This window comes from Octopus bimaculoides, chromosome 12 (assembly GCF_001194135.2).
Source record: "Octopus bimaculoides isolate UCB-OBI-ISO-001 chromosome 12, ASM119413v2, whole genome shotgun sequence".
Taxonomy (NCBI): domain Eukaryota; kingdom Metazoa; phylum Mollusca; class Cephalopoda; order Octopoda; family Octopodidae; genus Octopus; species Octopus bimaculoides.
The window spans coordinates 63,857,911-63,866,508 of NC_068992.1; the positions used below are offsets into that span (position 1 = coordinate 63,857,911).

The 8,598-nt window shown below is 38.0% G+C and overlaps 1 protein-coding gene across 6 annotated transcripts in view; it reads left to right on the forward strand.

The window, feature by feature from the left end:
• The window catches only part of LOC106881029 (solute carrier family 35 member E2A), a 54,451-nt gene continuing 45,853 nt past the window's right edge, over nt 1-8,598 (forward strand). Inside the window, exon 1 of one of the 6 annotated variants that reach the window (XM_014931218.2) lies at nt 1-202. The gene's annotated coding sequence lies outside the window, so the exon portion shown is untranslated. Of the gene's footprint in view, nt 203-6,422; nt 6,560-6,806; nt 6,941-8,598 lie in introns of those variants that run through there. The other 5 variants (XM_014931219.2, XM_014931220.2, XM_014931216.2 and 2 more) reach the window with 5 other exon arrangements.

Genomic DNA, 8,598 nt, shown 5'->3' on the forward strand with positions numbered 1-8,598 from the left:
AAAAAGAGGAAAAAGAAAAAGCGAAAGGAAAAAAAGAAAAGGAAAACAAGGCAACAACATGGCGGAATAAATAAGATGTCTGAGTGAGTTGAGTTGTTTTAGTTTGGTTGGTATAGTTTTGTGACCTGTGTGATTCCTTGGACAAGGTCTATACGCCTTGTTTTATGCGTGTTCTTCAGACACAGACCACTCATGTGAACCGGTAAGTATTGGATCTCTCATCATTATATTACTCAAAAAACGTCGCTACTCATGATAGATTAAATATATCTATCTATCTATCTATCTGTTTATCATCCATGCTAATCTTCATTTGACACGAGAATTATTTGAAGTGATGTTTAGAAAATTCTCATAGACATAAATAAATGCATATAGAGTATATATAATTGCGTGTGTATATATATATACATATATATGCTTATATATTCGGCCGTAATGGCTAAAACCTAATATAACATATAGAGAGGTGTGTGAACGTAAATGTATATATATATATATATATATATATATATATATATATACATACATACACACACACGTACGTGTATATTGTAGCGGTTATGTAAAATTCTTTAGTTTTACTTGAGGGCTGTCTGTTTAACTATCGACATTGCTTTAAGCGCTGGGTCGTGGTAATTCTCGGTAGTATTGTATCTTCTGACATAATTCCAACTCGCCACGTTGTCAGTCTAACCATATATCCAAACTGTCTTCTACAGCATGTTCAGTTTGGTCTGTCAAAGAAAAATAAATGACAAACACAAAAACAAAAACGGTACAGTGTGGCTTTGGCGGAACGGTAGATGCAGTTCTGCTCCTAAATTTTATGTATGCAATATATTTATACATATATATATATATATATATGGCGTGTACGGCAAATATACCTGTGTGTATATATATATATGTTGCAAATGTTTATATATATATTGTATGTCTGGCATATATTTGTGTGTGTATATATATATATATATATATACATACAAATATATATATATATATTATGTAGCATGTATTGCATGTCAGTGGCGCGCACGCACACACGACACATATTCTTCATTATCATTTTTACGTCCGCTTTCCATGTTGGCATGGGTTGGAAGATTAGACACGCTCCAACAGGTGAGAGTACAGCTTCTTGCTCCAGTGTCTGTTTTGGCATGGTTTCTATGGCTGTGTATCTTTCCGAAGGCCAACTACTTTACAGAGCATACAGGGCGCTATTTTCATTGCCCCAGCACTCATGCAAACACCTTGTAACTCGCCAGACCGAAGAGATTCCTCACCTGAAAGAGAGAATAGATAATAGGGTGGTTGCTGTATGCAAGCTGTCGAGAAGTTAATGTATGATGAAAGAACGAGGGACCGGTTTGTTGTGGAGATGATTCATGGCTATTTTGCATTTTACATGGGTGGATGTGGGTGACTTCAGTGGCACGACGAAGGTAAATTTGGTGGTGGTAGGTTGCTAGAACATACCCTCAAGGTAACATGTTGAAGAAGATGAATGGAAGGAAACATGGAGACAGGAGGATCGGCAGAGGTGGGTAATGTTGTAAGAGTGTGAGGTGAGGGGGGAGTGAGAGATGGATATAAGCATGGGTTGGAGGTGGCCAGATGTGTATGTGAATAGTGAAACAGGAGTAGAGTGGTGATCGATGGTAAATCTAAGTAGGGGTGGGGGGTATAAAAATGATGGATGGATGGATGTCAATTGGGACTAGCTTAGCAGAGAGGAAGTGGTGACTGGCAGTACAGAAATTGTGATATAAAACATAGCATGAGGCTGTAATTTCATTATTTACAGCATCAGAATGCTGCTTTAAGGCAGGGCTAAAGGTTGCAAGGGTGTGGAGGAAGAGTGAGAGATGAGTAAAGCAGGGATGGTGGTAACCAGTGTTAAAAATGATGGTAAATCTAGGTGCAGGTAACAGTAAGAATGAGGGATGGATGTTAATAGGCAGTGATTCAGGTGTGGGACTCAGTTGTCTGGGTGAATGAGGTAAGGAGGAGAATGGTGAAATAACAGCAAGTTACAGTCTTCGCAAAGACATGGGGTGAGGGACCCAATCGTGTACATATACATGTTTCAACAACCTCAATTGTGTGCATTCACATTATTCTTTAAGAATTTTAGTTATGCTTTAATAGCATAGCTAGGCAGGTCTTCTCAATGCACTGCATATCACCAATTTTCTTGGTCCTTTGTTATTCTCTTCATGAGGCTCAACTTACACCACTTCATCTCACACCTTTCTGGGTCTCCCTATTCTAGGTTCCACCCACTACAAGCAAGTGGCACTTGTTTACACAACTATCTTCATCCATACACACCAAAATCTTTTCTCTTCCACACCACATCTGATTCCTCTCATGCTTAGCACCTGTACTTTGTCATTCATGCACTCTGACATAGTACATCCAGCAGAACACATTTGCTTAATTTCTTTCTAATCTTTGCAAGGTTCTCTACATTCACAGCCCACATCTTACTACCTACCATGAAGCATTGCTGTTCAAAAGACAAGCATCATACAGTGTACCTTGTTACCAACAGATGCAGCTTCCTAAACCTTCTACAAACTGTTCTTATACCAGCTACTATGTTTCCAGAATATCCTCTACTACTGCTAATTAAGTTATCTGAATATCAGAAACCATCTACAATTTCTAGGGATCCTCCTGGGCACTTGAGAGCATCTATTTCTCATGCACTCTTAGTGTTTATTGCATCTGAACATCTTTAACTGCTCACGATCCCACTGTATCTCTTTTGTATTCATAGTGTGCATTCGGTACACCATATTGGATTTCTACACATTGAGCAAGGCCAGTTTCCTTATGGTTGCAGGGCCCTGTCTCTTTTGTTATGTATTAATACTTTAGTCTTTGCTAAGCTAACTTAGTCTTTTGATTCCAGGTTTTCCTTCCCTACCTGAAATTTCTTCTTTAATCCTACCACAGATTCAGCTATAAGAACAAGGCCATCAGCATATAGGAATTCCCAGAGGCATCCAGTTTTAATCTCCTATGCTATGGCCAGGGCTCAGTACTCAGTCACCTATTTATCAACACTGAGTCCTGATGGAATACCTGCTCACTAAATTCATCACTTCTCATTACTAACTCTCACCTTGCTGACAGCATCCCTATACCTGGATTGTATGATTCTCACAAGCCATTCTTCTACTTCCAACTTAAACAATGCACGTCCTATCACCAAGTGACAGACTCTGTCAAAGGCTTTCTCCAGATTGACAAATACTAGGTACAGTGGCTCACTTTTATCTCAGTATTTCTCACTTAGAAGATGGTATCAGTAGGACTTCTTCCTGGCACATAACTGGACTTCATCCCATCTACACTAACTTTCTCCCATATCAATTGAGTTATAACTCTTTCTGTGACTTTCATGACTTGGTGTAGCAATTTGATACCACTGTAATTAATTCTCTCCAATGCATCATTTTTACCCTTGTAACAGTTTGACTACAATGCTTCTATGTCAGTCATTGGACGTGATATCTTTTTGTGCGGCCTGATTGACAATATGGATAACTCGCTCATATCCTGCTCACATCTGAATGGTAATTCCTGGTAGATCAGGAACTTTCCTTATTTTCATATCTTTATTTGCTTTCTACATCATGCTAAAGCCTTCTAGAATGGCTGGCCCCCTTCTTGAGTCTATGTTGAGAAACCGTTATATGCATTTCCCACATTTAACGGCCTTTCATAATAGCACTTCCAACTCTCTTCCTTTTCATCATCATCATAGAAACATTAAATCCAAGTGTGCCATTATCCATCCACCCACAATTTCATGATTTCTTCAGATACACTGTCTTGCAATCCAGAACACTTCACTCTGCTGGTCCTCACATTGTAGAATATTGACAAGCCCCTCATGTTCTGTTTTACCTCTTACTAAAATAGATCTGCCACTTAGCTTGCCTTTTTGTTACCTGATATAATTCTCTACTTCTCCTGTCTCTGCTGTTATAGCTCTGTCTGTCTCGCTGTTTTATGACCATATCACCTGTCTGGCTGGAATCTTGCACCAGCCATGGATATGGCCATTAGCCCTCAACAGGAACTCACTTTAAATGGAAGACAATAAATATGTCAAATGGTGAAAATGGTTATGTTTTGTACTGAAGAACACCAGAAGACAGGAGCTTCCATAGCTTAGTTGGGCATCATCACCTTGTCGCAGATGTTGTACACATCAATTTCAAGTTTTGCATTTCATCAAAGTTAAGTGAATATGTCATCTGAGGATCTAATTGTGCAATGTTTGCTCCGATAGGCTAAAAGAACTACAGTAAAGTTAGCACAATTCTGGCAAGAATAGAACTTCAGCAGCAATGAGACTCTGAACTTTTTTTTTGTCTTACTCATTCATGAAAATATCCCAGCATTCAACAGCATGCAGTCCATTTGGTGAAAATGGGCAGTGGGTTTATTTTAGTCAAGCAACTACTGCATGTCACATTATTGGTCTTCCTCAACTTGCACAAAGTCAGGATGCACAGCACTTACAATTTTTTTCAAACTGTTCCTGTATGATCCTTTTGCAAAAAGATTGGAGGGAACCTGTAGAAGAGGTAGACCCAGGAAAATATGGGATGAGGTGGTGAAGTATAATCTTTAGTTGTTGAGTCTCACAATGGTGATGTCAAGCAACTGAGACCTTTGGCAATTTGATGTGCTTGAGAGGACACACCAAGTTAACTGAAATCATTGTTGTGGCCAGTGCTAGTGACATGTAAAAGGCAACTGTGCTGGTGACACATATAAGGCACCCTCTACACTCAATGGAGTGGTTGGTATTAGGAAGAGCATCCAGCCATAGGAACCAAGCCAAAACAGATTGGAGCCTGTGGCAGCTCTCCACCTTACCAAGTTTCAGTCAAACCGTCCAACCCATGCCAGCATGGAAAACAGATGCTAAAAGATGATGATATTGATTGTTTTTCCATCAGGATCTGTCCTACAATATATAAGGAACAAACTTGTGGAGACAAAAAAAAGTGTAGTACTCCTGTTAAAAGCTACCTGACATGAGTTTTGACAGTGCTGTTGGAAGAAATTATAATGTACATGCATGTCAACATGAATGCTTCTTCCTTTAACTTCTCTAGAGAGAGCAAAGTCCAAGTTCATTTCAAAGTCTTTGAATAGGAAATGGCAAATTTTGCACCGCTTACAAATAGACATGCTTTATATTTGAACTGCAGGAGAAAGATTTATAGCCAAATATATTCACACATGTATAGACACACACTAACCTATATATATATTTATTGGCTAAACTGGCAATATGACCATCCCCAAGTACAACAATATATATATATATATATATATATATATATATATATATATATATATATATATATATATATATGGTGCGATGAATAAACTGTCATCTAAAGCAAAAATGAAAGTAATATTGGCATCTCATTTTAACAGATATATTTACCAAAGCTATGTAAAAATATCTTGAAATATTAAAGAGTAAATTTAAGTTGGTGAATGCTGCCATAATCCTTGCCTTCAGCTCATCTTCGATGTTACAGGAATTTTGTTGGTCTCTCGCTCCACTGCACCCCACACATAATAATGCTCTGTTTCCCCCTAACTTTCTGAAAAATGAATGTGTTTTTTCAATGAAATTTTCTGCAAACACATTCCAGGTGGTGTAGATTAAGATTATATTGGAATTTAAAGTTTAAAATAACAAAAAAAGAAAAATGTGGGCGTGCATACACACAGATACTTAATCTTTTTCAAAAGTTCAAATTTCATTTCGTACATAATAGCGTAATGTGCGCCTGAATGTGTGCGTGTCCACCAGTTCTTCTTTTTGCATTAAATTCAAACGTAATCGGAATTTACACCATCTGAAAGGTATTTACCTTTTGTTTTTTTACTTGTTTCAGTTATTAGTTGAACGAATCAGTCCCAGTGCTTTTTACAGAATTGCTAAATTACGGGGACGTAAACACGTCAACACCGGTTGTCAAGCAGTGGTGGGGGGGGGACAAACTTCTTACCACATGTAGAAAATTCCATTAAAGAAATATCCATTTTTCTGAAAGTTATGAGGGGACAGTCAATGGGTGGGGACGACACACATGTGTAAGTAGGCCACCTTGTGTGTTGTGTGTGTGTGTGTGTGTACATATAGGATGTTTATGTCGTAGGGTGACGAGATCAGGTCTGACTTGGTGCTATTATGCAATAACAAGAGCAATAATCATTATCGTAAGATCGAATACTTGAACGCTGGTTAATAATGTTCGTCGAACAATAAAAACGAGCAGCCGTAGTTAAATATCTGTCGATCGGCCTCGCCCATGTCATTTCTGTGTTGTCTAGGATAGGTAAGGTCATTTATCATGCTCGGTAGTCCTATACGTGTGTGTGTGTGTGTGTGTGCGTGTGTGTGGAGAAAGAAAATGAAAGAGAGAACCATTGTGTGTGTATGAGATTTTCTTTTTCTTTTTTTATAAAGAAACACAGTTGTACCCCTGGAATTTACATGGCAACAACAGTAAGTAGTTATAGGGACAAATTTTAAACAAGTCTTTATCTCTCTCTCTCTCTCTTTCTATATATATATATATATATATATATATATATATATGTATGCACGTACACATATAACTCACGCACAAATTTGGCAAATGAAAATACATATATGTACGCATACATACACATATACACACCCGTATGTATGTGTATAAAGTGTGACAAAAGAAAACACGTATACATACATGCGTATATATACTCACACACATGCACTAGACGTATTAAAAAAGAGAGAAAAGAACAAGTTTGGTGTCACATAACTGCCACTGTTTAAAGACAGCCCACACAAGCTGTTCCGGAAGTTTGGTAGAAAGGGCAAGATGTGGTTCCACTCAACAATATCGTAATTATTAGCCAATTTATTATGTATAATAATGTGTGTGTATATGTATGTATGTATGTATGTATATATAAAATCGAACTCTTAATTCCAGCTCCTAATACTTAAATAGTTTATCAATAACCAACCAATGTATTGCTATATGTAGGAGTGTGTTACGTGTATATATATCTATATATATTGTTAAATACTGTTGAACTAAACTACTATCTCCTATTACATACTGTTGAACGTGTAATTGCATATATGTGTGTGTATTATTAGCTGTGTGATTGAATCAAAATGCTTAAGTGTCGTGCCAGAGCACGACGAGTAAACTCTGTAAGTGCTTTGATGCGAAACTTAGCTCCTTCAGCTACTTATGTAGTCTCGCAGCTAATTAATAAGAAATAATTACACACACACACACACACGTGCGCGCGCGCACAACGCGGACTTTCGACATTACACTTTGTCATTGATTACTATGTGGACTGGTAGCCGAGTCCGTAAGCGGAGCTTTCTGTGATGATCGCACGGTTCTCTGAATCCACGTTTTATGCTATATACATATATGGCGATCCCCCTATATATATATATATATACACACACACACATATACGTATCAATGTACATACATACACACAATTTTATAAACGGGAAAACAGAACTCAGTATGTCTCTGTGTACAGATTTACATGTGCATATGTGTATGCGTAATTATGTGTGTGTATCTATGTGTGTATAATGTACACATAACCTGTCTTTAATTTATAACTTATACGATAAAACAAGGAGCCTCTATGTTGTAGTTCGATGTGCTAGAAACAGCTGCAAATTCTAACTGAAATCCCTCAAAATGATACTTGACCGTTTTAAAAAGGTCACATTAGGCAGTGTAGTCTTAAGTATACAAAAACACTGGATAGTCACGGCTGGTACGTCTTTCGATTTTGGATTCACTCCCCTCATGACTGACCTGGGGCTAAACAGAAATTACATAACGATTGCAGGAAATCTCGACCGAACGAGCTTCCTCGTATGGTCGCTCGCTCGACCTGTTAGGAATAGCAGCCAGATCCCCCTCATTACACAACAGTTCGAGGTCGGAGTTGGAACGTTTTCGAGTAGGGCTTACATAAGGACTTGTTTTCTTTGAATATATATGTATGAATGTTTGTGTATGCACGTATATGTAACCTGTGAGATTATATATACGTGTGTGTGTGTCTGTCTGTCTTGTAAAGCGTTTATTTACAAACTATTTCGCTGTCATCTCTATGACGAGGTTTCAATATATGATTGGGTCGATGACGACGTGACGAAATTATTTGTGAAAAAAAAAATGCCAGTGTCTGATGTGAACACGTGTAATGTTATATAACCCTAGGTCAGTTCTGATTCACCCGATCTTATGATCGATAAAAATCGTTCTTATCACGCTTGACTGCCCCAATCATTTTACCTTTTTTAAAAAAGAAAAAAAAAACGCCTTGGCTATTTCCGCCCCTCTGAAGCTATAAAATGCGATTTAAGGTAATTTTTCTGCGAACACTTGGAGCAGGTATGGGCAACCTTTTTCGAAGAACGGGCTGCATGTTCATCATCAGGTGGTAATTTTTTTCATTAGATGGGCCATTCAGAAAGTCCCGCGGGCCGCTGGTTGCCTATAGCTCATTTAG